At 39.6% G+C, this 19,239-nt stretch overlaps 1 long non-coding RNA gene across 2 annotated transcripts in view; it reads right to left on the reverse strand.

The window, feature by feature from the left end:
* Positions 1–19,239, reverse strand: part of LOC101687346 — a 178,542-nt gene that overhangs the window by 59,488 nt on the left and 99,815 nt on the right. For both annotated transcript variants that reach the window (XR_001180634.2, XR_001180633.2), the window contains exon 3: positions 5,670–5,801. This is a non-coding gene — a long non-coding RNA (uncharacterized LOC101687346). The remainder of the gene's footprint in view (positions 1–5,669; positions 5,802–19,239) is intronic.

A 19,239-nucleotide genomic window follows, 5' to 3' on the forward strand; every position in this document is an offset into this window, starting at 1 on the left:
CAAATTTAACTGGGTTTTCTATGTTTTTACTTACTAAATCTGGCAATCCTATTTGTAGGGAGCAGCAGGGCAGAGAGAGCTGGTAGCAGAGGGAGAGTGGAAAATGTACATAAAAGGTAGCTGGATTTGTGCCACCTTGTAGGTGCCCATTCAAGATCCCACTGATAGTGAGGAAAGTCCAACAATAAGAACTTGAACCTGATAATCTTATGTGGAAACTGTTCAGGGAGAATCAGAAAAGACCAAGAAACTAGGAAGCTCTAAAGGGTTCTACAGAGAACTCAACCACACATATGCCCCAGAGGGAGCCAGTATGTGAACACTTGTCTGACAGACGGTCAAAGCCAGACAAACAGTAACAGCATAGAGAACAAAGGCACCAGTCAAGTGAGAGATATTTCTGTCTTTCCATGTTCCTACACCCAGCCCCAACCCACCGGGGAGACAGGACCCCAAAATGGCAGGGGTGAGAGAAGAAATGAAAGAGTAGGTCCTGCAAGTCTCCTGAACCATATCCAGAAGGGGGAGGAAAGAAGGAGAGGAAATGAACATTAAATTGGATGTTACATTAAAAATTTAAAACTGGATCAAACTATGCTATCTACTGCTGCAAAACAAGTTTAGTGTCAAAACAACAGACATTTATGGTCTCACAGTTTCTATGAGATATGAATCTGTTTCTAACTTAGCTGGATCCTCTACTTCAAGTTACTACCAAGATGGTGGCTGGGGCTGCCATCAACTTAAGCCTGAACTGAAGAAAGATAATGACTCCAAGCTCACTCACTCATTTGTTTCCTCATCAGCTATCACACTGAAGGGCTCAGCTTCTCCCTGGCAGTTGCTATGTGGGCCTCTCTAACCCAGGAGCCATTTTAGGTACTTCCTACCACAGACTGCATTGACCAGATACTGAGAGTGAAAAAAAGCTACAGTACTGCCAAGAATCTCATTTATGAATGAGAGGAAAAGAGATTGAACAGAGCATAACTGAAAAAAAAAAGTATTGACAAAACTCAAACTTTAATATTTGTAACCATTGAGTTGAAACAGTTCCATAAACTGGATACAAGTCTTTGCCCTCTTAAATCTTTGACAACCGTTTTTGCAGTAAGGAAGGGAGACATTGTGGTATAGTAGAAAGAGATCATTCTTTGGAGATCACCAGAACCATGTTTGAAGCTCAGACTCAACACTACTAATAGCCATGGGTTCATTAACATCTTTGAAAGGCAATCTTCTTCTTAGTAATCAGGGTTGTGATGAGCATAACACATGATAGACATGGTATGTCTGCTCTATACTAATTAGCCATTATTATCATCATCATTGTCATTATCATGGCCATTACCATTGCACAATCCTCCACGGTTCATGTATCCAAGATTAGTGACCAGCAGAACCCAAATTGTCCTCATCTCTATTTTAAAGCATGAAGATGACAGAAGTCATAACAGCCATTTGTACATAAGCAAGCACATATTTCTTGATTATGCCTGAATTTTGTCCTAGATGTGTAATTTTGATGAGACTGACTCACTGCTCAGTGGCTTATACTTCACAAAGAGAGTGAAAAACCATGTCTACTGACACAGAGGCAGAGCCTGGTGTCATGTGTATCTTCTTACAAAGTGTCACGGGGCCAAGATACTGTGGGAGAATCCAACATGGCCATAAACAACTAGAACTTCTCCACTCACCAGCAAGAGCCTCAGTCCTGAAGCAACATCACAGCACTCTTTGTCTCATAGTTCAGACAAAAGCTGGCTAAAGAAGAAGCAAAAATTATAAAAGAGGTTTATAAGAAAGATTGTCTTCTCTCCTCCCAAACAGGAGATTTTTGGAATCAATATCACCTTCCTGTTCCTTTTCCAACATCATCATCACCCTCATCATCATCATCAACTTCTCCTCCTCGTCCTCCTCCCTCTCCTCCTTCTCCTCCTCCTTCTTCTTCATCTTCATCATCATCTTCTTCATCATCATCATCATCTTCATCATCCATCATCTTTATGATCCAACCACTACCACCACTACCATTTTTTGAGGTTTGGCCATGTGTATTAATCTACTGGTGTATACAAATTATTCTAAAACTTAGCAGTTCAATAGTTTAAAACAACAAATATTTATTATCTCACACAGTTTCAAAGGGGCAGGAATCCAGAAGCAGTTTGGTTAGATCCCCTGGCTCAGTGGCTATTATGAAGTTGCAGCCAATCTCTTGGTGGGGAGAGATGCAGGCTTCAGTAATCTGAAAGCTTAACTGAAGCTGGAGGATCCACTTCCAAGCCCACTCACATGGCTATTGTCTGGAGGCTCCAGTTCCTGACTGTGTGAGCCTTTCCACAGAGCAACATGACTATGGGCTTATCGCAAGTGAACAATTTGAGAGGGATTAACCAAGACAGAAGACACAGTGCCTCTGCATGACTTGTTCCCCAAAGTTACATACCATCACTTCAACTTCAAGCCATTTCTTAGAAGCAAGTCATGAATCCAGCTCTAACTCAAGGGGGGAGGAATTGGGCTCCGGCTCTTGAAGGGAGGAGTATCTAAATATATTTTTAAACCCATCATATCATGTTACAAGGACCATGGTAAACATGATACATGTATATATAGTCTTTCCTGGTTTATTTGTGCATTTATTCATTCAACAAACCTCTATTACAGACTTTAATTAAAAATGTGTTCTAAGTGACTATTTATCCAATCCTTTGTGCATTTTGTCCCTTACTGTTTATTGTTTCTAGCTTTATTCTTTTCCTTATTGTACCTATTCTGGTCTCTTCCTCAGCCCTGCAATAGCATCTGTCCTCTGGCCATCAAAACATCCCCACATTTATGCTTCTTTTGAGCCAGCTTAACTTATTACAAAGCAGTATCTTAAGTCACACTTAGATATAACATCTGTAACTTAACCATTGTCTGCAGCAAAGATATAATGCAATCTTAGTTGGGGAAATAGTTAGTCAATGCAAGATTATCTCAAATGTGATAGAAGATAGTCATCTTCAAGAAGTGATTTGAGAAGAAGAGAAAAGTTGAGTTGCTGTTGCTAGAAAAGCTCCCTCCATCTATTCTCAGGAGTTTCTTCTTAGGAAAGTCACCAAAGTTACTTAAGGTTAGTGCCAAAGATAGCTCTATTTTGAACCCCCATGCAAGTGGGAGTTAATTATTACACAACCAAGAAGTATTCCCTCTAAGATGATCTCCCACCATGTAATCTCTATGGTGTGTTAGAATGAAATTCCAAGAGCACAGGCAACAAAAGAAAAAAATAAAGAAGCTGGACTGAGTCAAAATCCAGCACTTACATGCTTCAAAGGACACTATCAAGAAAGCAGAAAGATAACCCACCGAAGGGGGGAAACTATTTGCAAATCATATATCCGATAAGAGACTTAAATCTAGGTTACACAAAGGGCTCTTATGGCTCCATAATGAAAAGAGACAAGCAACCCAATTAATAATTGGTCAAAGAATCTGAACAGACATCTCTCCAAAGGAGATATACAAATGATCAATAAGCACATGAACAATGTTCAATATATATTAGCCATCAGGAAAATACAAGTCAAAATCACAGTGAGATACTATTCCACAGCTACTAAGGAGGCTATAATCAAAAGAAAAATAGTAACAGTGTTGTTGAGCATGTGGAGAAATTGGAAGTCTCATACATGGCCACTGGTATTGTAAATGATGCATTCACTTTAGAAAATCATCTGGCATTCCCTTGAAAAGCTAAATGTAAGAGTTATCATATGACCTGACACTTCCACTGCTAGATATATACTCAAGAGAAATGAAAATATGTCCACACAAAAACTTGTATACGAATGTTCATGGAAGCATTATTCACAATAATCAAAAACTGAAAGCAAATCAAATGTCTATCCACAGATAAATGGATGAACAGAATGTGAAATATGCATAAAATGGGATATTACTTAGCAATAAAAAGAAATGAAGTACTGATACTTGCTACAACATGGGGATAAACCTTGAAAACATTATGCTAAGTGAAAGAAGGCAACCAGAGTCAGTCGTACATTGTATGATTTCATTTATAAGAAATGTCCAGAATAGGCAAATCTAAAGAAACAGAGTAGATTAGTGGTTGCCTTTGGCTTAGCGAAGTTGGAGGGAAATGAGGAGGAGAGACTGCTAATGAGTACGGGTTTGGGTGGTGGGGAGTGATGAAAATGGTCTAAAATTAGGTACTGTTGATGATTGCATGACTGAACATGCTAAAACCCACTGACTTGTACACTTTAAATAAGTGACTTTTATGGTATATGAATCATTTCTTAGTAAAGCTGTTATTAAAAAAAAATAATGAAAGGTCTATGTGACACTGCAATGATCAAAAAGGCAATATGGGTAGGTATTATAATAATTTATAAGAAATGCTGAGCACCTGCTGTATGCAAACCACTATCAATAAGTTAGAGAGGAAATTCAAAGTGTATAACAATAAGATAAGCCAACTGTAACATTACATGAGTATGATGACACAAATGCTACAAGCCTAATAAACAAACAAACAAAAAAAAGGTTAATAACATTTCTCTTCGATGTAGGCATTTATTCACTTCTTTTAAGTGAAGGAGAGCAATCAAGCTGCCTAAAATTAAAATCTTAATTGCTCGGCTCTAGGCTATATTTTGTAAAGAGGGTTCATAAACACAGCCTGTGATCAAAATCTATGGAAATCCTGAGAGAACATCAAACACAAATGAGTTGCCAGAGGGTGTTTCCATATAGAATTAAATACTACCCTTATAAGATTAACAAATGATTTATTTATAATTGCAGACTCTTTGTTGAGGAAAAGCTAAATAGTATTCAGTTCTCAGAAGTTCCTAAAATTTTAGCTTATGTCTCCCATCTCAGGAAAAAAAAAAAAAAAAAAAAACATTGGTTGAGAGACTGCACCTTGTAAGATGAGAATCTAAGAAGGATTTATTCTCATCCTAATAATGAGGTAAAAAACAGCCCAAATATCTCTATTCAGTGAGCACCTGGACAGCATCCAACCCCCAAAGAAACCGAGAATTCTGCTCAGTGACAACACATTATTTAACTCACCAGGGCAATTTAAGATAACACAATGTGACTCAAATCTATGCAAGGAAATCGGTCAGGTGAAAGCACTCTTTCCTTAAGAAACACCTGCTGGCAATTGAGATTAAAAAAAAAAAAATACATGTCAAGTTGTGAGCATGTTTAGAGAATTATCATGACTGATTTTGTGACCATGTGCAAATTAGCTCCCTTCCAGATCTTTGTGGGGGTGATTTCCAAAGGCTTCAAAGCAGATCCATGGCTTGATGGGAGAAAGCAGCAGTTTTTACTTTTATTTTGTATGTAACAAATATATACAATATTAAATAGATGATAAAATTTAAAACTATATGTAATATATAATACATATTATCTATGGGAGACACCTATTTATAGTTATTTATATCAAATATAAATACGTTAAACAATATACCATATACTACATATAGGAAATATAGAGAGTATGTATAATATTTAGAATTTATAACGTTTATAACTTATAGAGCATATACATACTATAGTTAAATTTTGAGCAAGGAAGAATCTATAACACAAAAAGCTCTCTGTGCCTTTCCACTAGCTGAGTTTGCACTTACGTTTCCCCGGAAGTTTCTCCGGAAGTTTCTCCGGTGGCCACATGTTAGCACTTGTTTTCACACATCCTCCACAGTTGACAGAAGGCAAAGGACACGGCATCCTCTTTTCATCATCATGTGCTAGTTGGTTATCTGAAATGCAAAATAAATGAGAGGGAAAGAAAAAAGTCAGACCAACCGCCAGATCTTCTCTTTATAATTTCACACTTGCACTTTTACCTCAACAGTGATTTTGCTAAAAAGGGAAGTTGGAGGGTCCTACTGTGGGTTTGCTAGAGTCTTCTTTCCAAGTGAGAATTGCTCCCACACCCCATCCGACTGTTATGATTGTCCATCCTGCTCATTCATTTCATATCTTTAGTTAACTCCCCTTTGAGACGCAACAACCAAATGGAGCTCATGCTCCTAAAATACAAGATTTGTCGGGAGTCTAAGCAGTAGTTCATTTCTGCCTCCCCCGGGGGCTCAGTGGACTCCTGCAGCCCTCCATGTCCCTGAGTAGCAAGTGTGAGGCATGCCCTACTTTGAATGTATTTGACAGTAGGGCCTGTGTGACCTTGTGCCCAGCGTCTTCCCTGCACTGGCCTAAATTTAGGAGATGCTTGCAGAATGAATCCCAGCTGGGTGCACTTTTCTGGGGCTTTTGTTGCCACTTCTGGTAAGTGATCATAGCAGCAAAGGGTATTAAATTTTAAATTTAATAGGGAGTCTTCTTCCTGTAACTTTGAAATTACTTAGCTTTAACATTTCTTAGGATGAGCTCAGAGCAGAACCCACGGTTCCCTAATTCTCCAGAGAATGGCTCTGCTCTGACAAGCCTGGGAGGGAAGGGAAAAAGAAAGAAAATAAACCATTATTAAGCCTCTAAATACCAGAACACTTTATATTCTCATCTCATCATTACCTTTTATACCAAACCTGTGAGATGTGCATCACCATCCACTCAAAGACACACTGAGAGGAGTCCCCAAGGTCAAGTGATTTTCCAAGGCCACACGGTGAGTACTGACTGGAGAGAGCAAGACAGCCAGTGGTTCTCAGCTCCTTCAGAGCCACAGACTTCCTGGGCTTCTGGAGACAGCTGAAGACTGCCCAATGCACACATTTCACAAACCAGTTCAGGCTCCAGGCACCCCTTGATGACTAGCCCAGAGTCTGAAGAATTCTAGCACCAGAGCTTTCTTTCACACAACTTCCACACAACGAGGCCACCTCCCACTGGACAAGGCTGGGGAGGACAGAAAGGAAATCGCCCAATATTTTAAACACCTGTTTCTCTCATTCTAAAACTCTTATCCCTACCTTCCATGTGTCTACATAAATTCCGTTTGAATCCTTTTCTACTGAGCACCAACATTTTGATCAGAAAGTACTTGTAGGAAGTGAAAATTGAAATGATTTCAGAACCTACTCATCAGCCACCTGTGTTGTTTTCCTCTCCAGCAATCCCACTTCACTTGTTTAATCCAAAAGACCTGAAAACAGGATCTCGTAGGCTGTCTGCACACCCATGCCCACTGCATAAGAGCCAAAAGGTAGAAGCAAACTACATATCCACTTATGGGTGAACGGACAGAGAAAAGATGGTGGGTACATACAATGAAATATTATTCAGCCTTCAAAAAGAAGGAATTCTGTCATGTGCTACAATACTTCAACCCTGAGGACATTGTGCTGAACAATCCATTTCTGTGACGTAAGAGTTGTAAACAAATACACCTTCTGTGTTTCATTAGCTTCTTGAGGGAAAAGTAACCACCAGTAACAGTGACCAGAGAACTGGTTTTCTCAAGCCTGATTAGTACTAAATGGGAAACACTGAGAGAGCATTTTTGTTTTCTGTTAGTCCCTCTCCATCTAATATAACCATCCGCTGTGCTGAAAATCACTCAGCATCTTGTTTTAAGCTCAAAAATTAATTTTCACAACAGAATGAATTACTAAAGACTGCTGTCAGTAAAAGGGCCTGGATTTTGAAAGTCCATTAGAGGCTGAACTGTCTTCTTTATAAATTAATGCAAATGTAGTTTAAAATGCACTATGATACTTACTTATTAACAGTCTTCTTGGCGCTAGAGAGCTGCTCTAAGTCCCTACTGACCATGTCCTGAAGCGATCTCTTTCTTCAACAGTCTGCTAGGGCCTCCACCAGCTTGCCAAGATGGTCTTAATGTTTCCCTAAGCCGGACTAAAGTTATACATTCTTCCTGACTACGGTACCCTGACCTCCTTATTCGTAGAGCCTTTACTTTGGAAACTTTCACTTGTGAATTCTTTCTCTGCACTCTGGAGATGTAAATCCTCTCCTAGCTTCTGGCCCCAGTTTACAACCCAGGAGTGTCCTTCTCAAGGATCAGGAAGTCATTCCTTTGAAATGTAGTCATCAGGGAAGAGAACTGTCTCTGTGAGGGGGTAGAGGCAAACTTCAGTTAAGTGTCAATTAACAAACACTGATGACCTACTCACAGACACTCAACTCATCCATAATGTCCTTAGGACTTCTTCACTAGCCCACTCCAACACTTAAAAATCCTCCCCAAAGGATGCAAGAATACACAATGGGGAGGGAAGACAGTCTTTTCAATAAATTGTGATGGGAAAACTGTGCGACTATATGTAAAAGATTAAAACTCAGGTCACTTTCTTACACCATACACAAAAATAAACTCAAAATGGATTAAAGATCTAAATGTGAGACCTGAAAACATAAAACCCCTAGAAGAAAACAGAAAAAAAAATGATGGAATTAAAGTAAATTTGTTGAAAGAGATGAACCTGACATATTTTTAAATATGAAAGCCGTTACGAAATTGTTGGTAGATCCACATGCTTCATGTCCAGACATACACTATATGCATGCTAGTATATCAATCCACTGACATTTTTAAATAAACTTAGAAAGAAGTGAATAAGGGCATACACCAAAATAATTAAAAATGGTCATTTCTAGCAAAATAATGGAATCCTTCTTTTCTTCTATAGCAAGGCCATATTTTCCAAATTTTCTATGAAGAATTGCATTTGGGGATAATTTTTTTTAATGGAAAGAAAGAGAAGATTTCAAATAGTAAAAGGAACTCTCACATGCTATCTCTAAAAATAATCACACTAGATTTTTTTTCCTTTCTACCAGCTTTCCTACATGCGATGGGTGGGAAACAGACAATCTAACAAAAGGTATTACAAATGTATTCGTGCTTGGAATACTGTTTCTTCTGGTTCTTTTTTCTTTTTTTTTTTTTTTTATGTTCAGTTAGCCACTGTATAGTATATCATTAGTTCTTGATGTAGTGTTCCATGATTCATTAGTTGCATATAATACCCAGTGAATACCGGTTTTTCATTCCTAGATGTTCCTTAGAAAACTAAAGGCTTCCTTCCTTTCTGATTCCCATCAGGTGAGTCCATCCAGGAACAATCCACAGGTCCTGTGTCCTCCTCTAGTTCAGGCAAGTGTCTCCCACACAGAAATGTCTGTACCCAATGCTGCAGATTTTAGAAAGCCTCCCCAAGCCCCCCTAAGAGGCTGCCACCCCCTCCAGGGAGTGATTTACCTCTCAGATGTCAGAGAAGCACCAGGGGGACACCCCCTCCCCCGGCCTCAAAGTTCACAGGGACGAGGACCACTCAAGTCATTCTGTCCTGCTCAAGTGAGAGAACTGGATGCCTAGACACATTTGATGTGAGCTCATAGTCCCAAAGAAAGAGAACTTGGCACTTGCGAAAGTTAAACAAGCCAATGTCTGTCTATAGGAAGAAAGGAGGGAGGACAGGGGGACGAGGGGTCAACATTATTAAGAAACACTTTTAAATTAAGATTGTAGAAAACTATTTTTATCAGAAGAGCGGAATATCCCTGTTCTGGAGGCAGACTCCAAGTTCCCGATACCTACCATTTCAAATGGAGTCCATAGCTTAAGTAGGACACAGGCTAATTAGAGCTCTGGAAGAAACAATCAAAGTGTACCAGGATTAAACAATACTTACAAGGAAAAATTGGGGGATAATAGGAAAAGGGAATAAGTCCTTGGCAAGGCAAAACTTACAGTGAAGAAAGAAAATTATTCAAAAAGCCGAAGGAAACTATAAGATCCTAACTAGAAAGGTCGAAAACCCTGGTTCCAGGGAAAGTTGGGTTCCAGCTCCTACTTAAAAAAGTTTTTTGCCATAAACAGAGAAAATGCCACCTGTGTCCTCATCCTAGAAGATATCAGGCGCCAGAGAAAGAAGGCTCTTCTCCAGAGAAAGAAGCATTTAACAATTACAGGTCCATAGACCCTAATACCCACCCTTTGGTGCCATATGTGTCTTCGTATTCTGAATTTTTTGGATTTTAGGAAAGAAATCTGGTGCATAATCAACAATGTTATATAACATCCCGAGTGGCATCTGGGGCAACATCCCATTAATTTTTCTTAAGCAAAACATTTGAAGAGTCACCCTAAGGGGGATAAATAAAGGATATATATAAATAGACTCACATCAGTTCAAGTTTTGCTACCAGATGGGTTATGGGAAAAATAATTCAATTCCGTGAGGTTTTGGGGTTTCATAAATGTGCAGAAGGAACTGTAGACCTAGATTGATTTTTATATGTCTGTATGTCTGTCTTTCCCACCGGAGACTGAAAAATGTGTCTTATTTATCTTCCCCACTACCTGGCTTATGACAGTGCTCAGCAAGTGTGTTGAATTTAATTGATTAACTCCCAGGCTTCACGCCTCTTACATTTGCTAGAGGCGCTGTACCAAAGCCCTGGACACCCAGGGAGGCCCATGCTGCAAGGGCAGGGCTTCTCCGCTCTGCATACTCTGAGCCTCTTTCAATGGAAGGACTTAAAAACAAAGCAAATTTTCTGCCTGATTTTAACTTCCCCAATTTCAAGTGCTGCCATCGTGTGAACTGCCCGGAGATTACAAAGGCCAAGAATTAGATTTTTGCAGCATTATGCTTTTTGGAGCTTTGGTAGCAACGTCCTAGAAGGCCCTGATAAAATGACAAGGATGACCCATCTGTGGAAACCAGTCTCCGTAGTTGTTTATTTTCTTTTTTAAGATTTTATTTATTTATTTGATAGAAAGAGATCACAAGTAGGCAGAGAGCAAGGGGGAGGCAGACTCCCTGCTGAGCAGAGAAACCGATGCGGGGCTAAATCCTAGGACGCTGGGATCGTGACCCCAGCTGAAGGCAAAGGCTTTAACCCACTGAGCCACCCAAGGCCCCGCTCTCTGTAGTTCTTAACACTTATCTCTTTGAACGTAGCAGCCTGGAGGCAAAGGAAGTAATCTGAGGCATAGTAAGAAAGGCAGCTCTCATCTCTTGCCTGCCGCAGGGGAGATCTCTCTGTGGATGCTTCTCTGGGCCAGACTTCTGCGTGGCCTCCCCCGCACTGCCCCACCGACCTCTCCCACTCACCACTGCCAGAGGGAAGCCACCAGCACAGCACAGCCTCCTCTCTTCCTCCTCAGGACTCATGGGAGGTCTGGAAATAGATGTGTCAAGTTGTTCCCTAGGTCCCAGTCCTTTAGCATGGGCGCCAAGGTCATCCTACCTCTGGGTAGTACCCGCAGCACAATTAGTCTTATCTTGAGGTCATTGAGGAAGAGGGTGTGACTTTAAAGCAAGGGAAGAACACAGTTTTAAAGTTAAATAGTTAAAGCAACGCGGACGTCAGAAAAGGCAGCTGGGAGTAGGGAGAATGTCCCCCTCAAACACACAGGCCAACACAGTAGTTGCCTTATCTAGAAAACTCAATATAAAGAAATTTAAATGTGGAGAACAAATACATTTGTCCTCTAATAACACAATTACAATTTTTTTAAGTTACCTTATGGCTGCTTTACATAGTAAAATGCCTCACGTCTATTTTTCAGGTTTACTTTTTTGCAATGTTACTTATTGTGTAGGTAATCATGTATACAACTAAAAAAATAAACCAAGCAGGCAGTTAAATAGATTTTATAGAGGAAACTAAGTCCCCAGTCCCACTTCTGTCCCAAGGGCCCGGAGTTCCTCTTCTTAGAGGAAAGAACTGTGATTTTCCGATTCTTTCTGATACAGTCTCTATATAGGTAAGGCTGTACCACTCTTTTTGTTGTTGTTCTTTGTATTAATAGGTCTGTAAAATCTTTTCTTATTTTATTTTTTTTCAGTGTTCCAAAATTCACTCTTTATGCACCACACCCAGTGCTCCATGCAGTACATGCCTCCTTAATACCCACCACCAGGCTCAACCCACCCCCCACACCCCCTCCAAAACCCTCAGTTTGTCTCTTAGAGTCTACAGTCTCTCTTTTAAAATGTATACTTTATCGTACCATACACACTATTCCACATCTTGCTCCCTCTCTTCAAATTCATTTAAATTATTAATATCTCTCCATGCTTTCAGCATGCCACCCTCTTCTGCACAGTGCTCGGGTCTTCAGACTTCTTCAGGGACTCCTAGAGCCTACTTCTGCAGACCTCAGTTTGGCATTCGGGGCTGGTCCGCTACTTCCCAATGAACCCCCTTAGATGCTGCTATGGGTTGAATGGTGTCCCCCCCCCCAAAAGACCATGAAATCCTAACTGCCAGAATCTGTGTGACCTGTTGTAAAACTAGTTTTTGCAAATGTAATTTAAATAGAAATTAAGATGAGGTCCTATTGGAATAGAATGAGCCCTTAATCTACTTAGCTAAGGTGACTATTGTCCTTAGAAGACAAGAAGAAACACAGAGACACAGGAGGAACGTCACACAAGGAGGGAGACAGAGATGGGGACCTGGCATCTACAAGCCAAGGAACACCAAAAGATGGCAGGAAACATCAGAAGCTAGAAGAGACACATGGAACAATTATCCCCTACTGCCTTCAGAAGCAGCATGATCCTGCTGCCATCTTGATTTTGAATTTCTGGCCTCCAGAATGGTGAAAGGACAAATTTCTGAGTTTTAAGCCATCTAACTTGTGATATATTGTCAGGCAGCCCTAAGAAATGAATATGGTGCCCCGAGCTTTTCTTCTTCCCTCATGTTTCCACGCTGATGGACAACACCTGCCTCCCTCTCTTTTTCCCACCTACTTCTTACAACCCTGTCAGCCCAGCCAACTGGCTCTTTCTCCAGAATCCTCCTTGAAACTTCAAACCTGCTTTGATGTCTAACCTCCCTTGAACTAGTTATTTGTGCTCCACATAACTGACCCTTTCTCTTCTATTGCCTCACATGCACACATCTTTCCTCCTCAACTAGCCTGAAGTTCCTTGAGCACAGAAAGTGTTTTGTTTTAATCTTGAATCAGGGTAGACGTGCAGTATATATTCAATAAACAATCCTGGATCTGATACTGTTAAAAGGTTACTAATTTCAAGAAAGGATAAGAGTCTTCTGTGACTCTTCAGTAGGCATTCCAGAGTATGTCCAATGTCTCTAATCCAATACAATGATAGAAAATCTATTAAAAAGGCACTGATCCTTTACTGTGTTTCAGAAATAAAAGTGATTCCTTGTTGTTTTGTGTGTTGTTTTTGTTGCTGTTTTATGTGAAATTCAAGTTAGGATAATCACTAAAAAGTTCATTATTATAAATGGTAATTTAAATGCTAAAGGCACATATTGCATGGAGCACGGGGTATGGTGCATAAACAATTCTGGAACACTGAAAAGAAATTAAAAGAACAAATTTTTTTTAAAAAACAAAAAAAAATGCTAAAGTGTAAGGTGACTCATGAGCACCAAATATAAATTACTAGAAATATATTTTTTTTGTTATAAGACAATACTTTTTGATAATCTGCAAGAAGAGGAATCTAAAATGATGATAAAAGGACAACATTAATGAAACTCCAACAAGCAACTGATTTAGAAATTCTGAGAAAGTGCCCGGCCTGTAATATATAAATGTTATTGGAATAAGAGAACTGAGTGGACGCTTATCAATAGACCAGTACTAATGACCATTGCATTTACCTAGATGTGAAGTTCCTTCTCACAAAATAATTTTAAGAGTACTGCAGATTCTAGAATCAAATAATCTTAGAGTCAGGAAGGACCTTGAAATTCAATATCATGTAATCTCTTACCCCATATAGAATCTCCTCCCCTTCCTCCCTGATCAAACCTTTGAATACAGCTCAGACCAGGAAGCTACAGGAGGGCGCCTGGAATCTGTTCCAACAGGTGTATCCTAGAGGAGAATACCTGCAGAGAGAGCCCTCAACTCTATCTCCTTGCCCTCTGCTTTAAGTGTCAATTGGAAGATTTCACATCAGAAAAGAAAGACGAGGTCTGTCTGGGTGGCTCAGTCGGTTGGGCATCTGCTTTCAGGTCAGGTCATGATCCTGGGGTCCTGGGTTCCAGCTCCATGTTGGGCTATACACTCAGTGAGAGTCTGCTTCTCTCTTTCCCTCTGCCCTTCCCCCCACTTGTGCTCTCTCCCTCTTTGTCAAATAAACAAATAAAATCTTTAAAGAAAAAAGAAAGGAAGGAAGGAAAGAAAAGAAAAAAAAAAGAAAAGAAAAGAGAAAAGAAAGGAAAAAGATGAATGGCAATTCTTTACCTAACTGGTATCACCAGTCAGGTTAGGCCTCCATTTGCAGGAACCCCTAAGTCCTTAGAACCACCTCTAGAAGGTCATGCCAGCATTCCCTACCAAGTATCACCTATAAGATCAGATACCTCTGAAAACACCAAGGGTTTGCTCACTGCACCCAGCAATGACATATTTCACTCACGCAAAAGCTTTGGGAGTAGAAGGGCGGATTTTGGAATCCTAGAGCTTACACTTAAAGGGTTTGAAGACAATTGCTATTGGGCCATTGCAGAGGCCCAATCCAGATATCTAACCAGAGAAGCAGTTTCTATCTTCTCATCTTAGAATGAGGCCTTAAGTAGTAGTATGCTTTTTATAAATAAAAAGCATAACAGGCCTTGTATTTGTTTCTGATGCTATATAACAAATTACCCCAAATTTAACAGCTTAAAACAACCCATATTGATTATCTCTCTATTTCTGTAAATCAGAAGTCCAGGCACAGCTTGGCTGGGTCCTTTGCAAGGCTGCTACCAAGGTCACTCAGAGCTCACTTCTCCTCTGGACACATGACAGTAAATCTATTTCCAAACTCTTTCAAGTTGTTACCAGAATTCATTTCTTTGTGGCTGTAACTCTGAGGTCCCTGGCTTCTCCTTGGTTATTGACTGGAGATCATTAGCTCCTGAAGGCTGCGCACAGTTCTTCCACTTGGCCTTCTCCAGAGCCTTCTCAGAAAACATGGAAGACTGTTTTTTCAAAGCCAGCAAGGGAAAAACAGCAAATCCGCTAACAAGGAACTTATTCAACCTGATGTAATCATTGATCACAGAGTGACATTCCATCATCTTTGCCATATTCTATTTGTCAGAATATTAGTCACAGATCCCACCCATAAACAAGGAGAGGGGTTTTTATAAGAGCTTCAACACCAGAAGTTGAGGTCATTGGGGATTGCCTTAGAGTCTATCCACCGAAACCCCCAAAATCTGTATTTTTAAAGCAGTCACTCCAGTGACTGATGTTTAATCAGCCTTCAGAACCATTGCCATAAGATACAGTGGAAAAGCAACACAGGGAGAGATTATTTTATTGTAGTTTTCAATCTTGATTGTCCCTTAGGATCAATTACCTGTGGAGTATTTTAAAATCCTACTGTAGACTACACCCCAGATTCATTAGATCAGAATATCTGTAAGTGGCTGTGTTTTTTGAAACTCCCAGATGATTCCAGTGCAACCAAAGCTAAGAACCACAGTTTTACTGGAACAGTTGGGAGTCAGAGTCAGTCTTAATGGAAAAAGGTAATCTTTAGAGCAAGTTTTGAAAAACAAGTAGATATTTTCTAGGTGAGACACAGGAGTGGCAAGTGATAAAGCAGGGACATTTATAATAATTTCATGAACCTGGGGGATTCAGAGAAGGGAACAAATGTAGGAAGTAACATTAATAGAACTTTGGGCCAAATGTGAAGTCAGTAAAGGAGGAGGAATCTCAGATGACTTTTAGACCTCAGGTTTAGAGGAGTATAAACCACTAGCTGATTTAGAGTATATAAACCATGAACTGAGAAAGAGACTCAAGAAGAGAAGCTGGCTGGAGGATGAGAGGTTGGTGGAGAAGATGAACTCTGTTCCAAATATGTCAAGTCACACAAATATTTTTTTTTAAGATTTTGTTTATTTATTTATTTATTTATTTAAGAAAGAGTGCACAGTGGGGGGAGGGGCAGAGGAAAAGGGGGAAGCAGGCTCCCCACTGAGTAGGGAACCCTACATGGGCTTAGATCCCAGGACCCTGGGATCATGACCTGAGCAGAAGGCAGACACTTGACTGACGGAGCCATCCAGGTGCCCACAAGTTACACAGGTTTTTAAGGTGTTTTAATTTCACTTGTACCAATGCTCCATTCCTTGCTGAGTCTATTTAATATAGATGGAGCCCTGCCCACATTTTCCAATTCATTTACTCTTCTGTTCTTTTCTTCTATTTTCTTTTTTTTTTAGATTATATTTATTTATTTGAGAGAGATCATGAGAGAAGTGAGGGTCAGAGGGAGAAGCAGACTCCTTGCGTGGGGAGCCCAATGTGGGACTTGAACCCAGGACTCCAGGATCATGACCTGAGCTGAAGGCATTTGCTTAAGCAACTGAGCCACCCAGACCCCCTATTTTCCATAAGACTTAGCTGTCCAGCACAGAGCCATGTGAATTCCTTATTTGCCTCTAATTTCCTACCCCAAATCATTTATTATTTTACTAGTGACACAGCTCCTTGGTTGACACTTTCCACCACTAAATGTCAAGTGATTACTTTGCAATGCTAGGTATTGAATCTTAATATGTGTTGATTTAGCTATTACTAAGGTGTTGAGATTTTTGAGAACCATATAAATGAAATTCTTTTTTTAAAAGCCTTTTTAGGGGGGCCTGGGTGACTCAATCGGTTAAACATCTATCTTGAGCTCATGTCATGATCCCTGGGTCCTGGAATCAAGTCCCACATCGGGCTCCCTGCTCAGTGGGGAGTCTGCTTCTCCCTCTCCCTTCACCTCTCCTCCTGCTGGTGTATGCTCTCTCTATCTCACTCTCCCTCAAATAAATAAAACATCTTTAAAAGAAAAAAAATATTTTAATGCCTTTTGGGGGCACCTGGGTGTCTTAGTCAATTAAGTATCCAACTCTTCATCTCAGCTCAGGTCTTGATCTCCGGGTCGTGAATTCAATCAAGCCCCATGTTGGACCCCACACTGGGAGGGAGCCTACTTTAAAAATAAAAAAAAAAAAAAAAAAGCCTTTTTAGTGTGTTCAACTTGAGTTCCTCAGTGCTACTTTCTAAAGGCAGTAGCTTCCCACTGAAAGGAAGAAAAACTGAACAACTCTCTGAAGTCCTCAGGCTCAGTCAGCAGTATAACGTATACTAGCTCAAAACTATTTAGCTCCAGGATGGAAGAGTTTCACCCTGAAGCTGAAAACACAACTACTTGAAGGCACAACATTTTTCCAAAGTAGGAAATCTGGAGGTACTGTATGATGACTTCTATAATCTTGGTAATATATGAATATTGATGAATGAGTATTTCCAAAATTTATAGAAGTTAAAGTTGTATACTATGTTGTGCAGTGGTTAATTATTCATTTGGTCAATGTCAACATTTCTTTTCTTATTTAAACACTAATCTGAAGCCTGACTAGTGTTAAATCTTAGAAGAATTAATGAATTTGTAGAAAATAAAATTTGGATGAAAAACTTCTTCCCACAATCTTGAAGTATTATCAATTACTGGCCTCCAACGATGCAATGAGAACAACATTATATCATTGACTCTTCTCATAAACATTAGCCATAACAAATGTTTATTATTTTTAAAAATGCTATAACCCCACATTCCTCATTCTAGTCACTTTTTAAGGCATTTTGTCTTAAAGTATAAATATTTTTCTGAACTTCTTTAAGAAAAATACAAAGAAACTTTCTAATATTAAAAAAATAACATGTAGATAAGATATTTAAGATAGCACTTGAAGGTTTTTGAAGATAAGAAAATTGCTAGTATTTTCTCTCAACTTATGGAAATAGAATCATCAAAACCTCAACCTCACATTTTGGAGGCAAAATCAAGGGAGATCTTTAATGTAAGAGGGAATTCCCAAAAATGTTGTTAACTGAAAACTTTTGGGGAAAGTAATAAATTGTGGTTAAATAATACTTTCACTTTTTCATGATTAAGAATGTTATTGAGTAACCACAAGGTACATTTTGCTACAAAAGGAAGTGGTGAGGTGTTCATAGCAAGATTTGCTCAGGAAACAAAATAAGTCTTCCCATTAAACATAGAACAGTGTACCCTAAAGATCCCATAAACCAGGTAAATATGAATCAATGAGAAGCCAAAATGGAAAATCAATCCTGTAGGACTTTCCATTTGTAAAACTCTTTATCTTTTAAATCCTCTTCACACCATAATCATATTTTATCTTTTTTTAAATTTATTTTTTATTTTCAGCATAACAGTATTCATTATTTTTGCACCACACCCAGTTCTCCATGCAATCCGTGCCCTCTATAACACCCACCACCTGGTACCCTGACTTCCCACCCCCTGCCCCTTCAAAAACCTCAGATTGTTTTTCAGAGTCCTTAGTCTTTCATGGTTCACCTTCCCTTCCAATTTCCCCCAATTCCCTTCTCCTCTCTATCTCCCCATGTTCTCCATGCTATTTGTTATGCTCCACAAATGTTTATAGCAGCAATGGCCTTGGTCGCCAAACTGTGGAAAGAACCAAGATGCCCTTCAACAGACGAATGGATAAGGAAGATGTGGCCCATATACACTATGGAGTATTATGCCTCCATCAGAAAGGATGAATACCCAACTTTTGTAGCAACATGGATGGGACTGGAAGAGATTATGCTGAGTGAAATAAGTCAAGCAGAGAGAGTCAATTATCATATGGTTTCACTTATTTGTGGATCATATTTTATCTTAATAGCATCCCTATGATGGGTCTTCATTCAGTCATTGCTCATTCATTGTTCAGAAAGAAAATGTGGAAGCAAGTTCTGCTAACAGTTTGGCCAATACATCTTGCAACTCTGTCTTGGTCAAGGTGAACACACCAAAGTATTTCCTATATGATAAAAACGGTCACTCACTTCAGACAACTATGGCCTGTGGTCATAGGGGAAACTGCTGCTACACACAAAAGCCTATTTCACAGCTTTTCTCCTACTCACCAGACAGCCAGGTAGCAGACATTCAGAAGACTCTGGTTCACCCTTCAACTAGAAGTGAATGACTAACTCTAAGAAAGGAAAGAACATCCCTGTTCTCTTACAGCTCATTCCATTTCTCTTTCAGTCTACTATCCTCTGCTTATGACAATGTACTTCTTCATAACCATTCCCATTTTTCTTTCCCTCATCCCTTACTCTTCTTTCTGCAACTCAAGGCAGAGTCTCTCAGATCTTGAGAAAGCCCTGGGCCATTTCTATTGTTTTAGGCTCCCAGCATAGTAAAATATAAAGACAGTCCAGAATAGGATGTCAAATTTATT

Source organism: Mustela putorius, unplaced genomic scaffold, assembly GCF_011764305.1.
Source record: "Mustela putorius furo isolate JIRA1106 unplaced genomic scaffold, ASM1176430v1.1 tig00000179_pilon_pilon_pilon, whole genome shotgun sequence".
NCBI lineage: Eukaryota > Metazoa > Chordata > Mammalia > Carnivora > Mustelidae > Mustela > Mustela putorius.